Source organism: Diachasma alloeum, unplaced genomic scaffold, assembly GCF_001412515.2.
Source record: "Diachasma alloeum isolate Michigan unplaced genomic scaffold, Dall2.0 Dall_scaffold_00207, whole genome shotgun sequence".
NCBI lineage: Eukaryota > Metazoa > Arthropoda > Insecta > Hymenoptera > Braconidae > Diachasma > Diachasma alloeum.
The window spans coordinates 308161-309168 of record NW_021680372.1 but is presented as its reverse complement, the minus strand read 5'-3'; positions in this window follow the sequence as shown (position 1 = coordinate 309168).

The window sequence follows — 1008 nt, the reverse complement described above, 5'->3', positions numbered from 1 at the left end:
GTGTGATTACTGACATAAGAAAAACGAAAAACAAAGAAAAAAAAACAATAATTCCAATTTTAATTTGTTTTTTTGGGTTTTGGAAATGATTTTGGAAGCGCGGCGATAAAGATGGGAGGTTTGTGAGTCGATGGGAGGATTGATGGATGACGTGTCTGATTACCGACATAAAAAGAGAACTAAAAACGAAGGAAAAAAAATAATACTTCCAATTTGAATTTCTTTTTTGGGTTTTGGAATTGATTTTGGACGCGTGGCGATAAAGATGGGAGGTTTGTGAGTCGATGATAGGATTGATGGTTGACATGTCTGATTACCAACATGAAAAAATCAAAAAACAAAAGGAAAAAAATAATAATTCCAATTTTAATTTGTTTTTTTGGGTTTTAGAGATGATTTTGGACGCGCGGCGATAAAGATGGGAGGTTTGTGAGTTGATGAGAGGATAGATGAATGACGTGTGTGATTACTGACATTAAAAAAAAACGAAAAACAAAAAAAAAATAATGATTCCAATTTTAATTTCTTTTTTGGGTTTTGGAAACGATTTTGGACGCGCGGCGATAAAGATGGGGGGTTTGTGAGTCGATAGGAGGATTGATGAATGACGTGACTGATTACCGACATGAAAATAAAACCAAAAATGGAGGACAAAAACAAAAAACAAAGAAAAAAAAATTTTAATTTTAATTTCGTTTCTTGCTTTTGGAAATGCTTTTGGACGCGCGGTGATAAAGATGGGAGGTTTATGACTGGATAAGAGGATTGATAGAGGACGTGACAATTATCGACATAAAAAGAAAGAAAAATAAAACAATCATTAAAATTTTTTTTTTTTTTTNCATAACCGACATGAAAAAAAAAAGAAAAAAGAAAAAAAATAATTTTCATTTTCATTTTGTTTTTCGCTTTTTAAAATGATTTTGGACGTGCGGTGATAAAGATGGGGGGTTTGTGTGTCGATGGGAGGATAGGTGGAAGACGAACTCATAACCGACATAAAAAAAA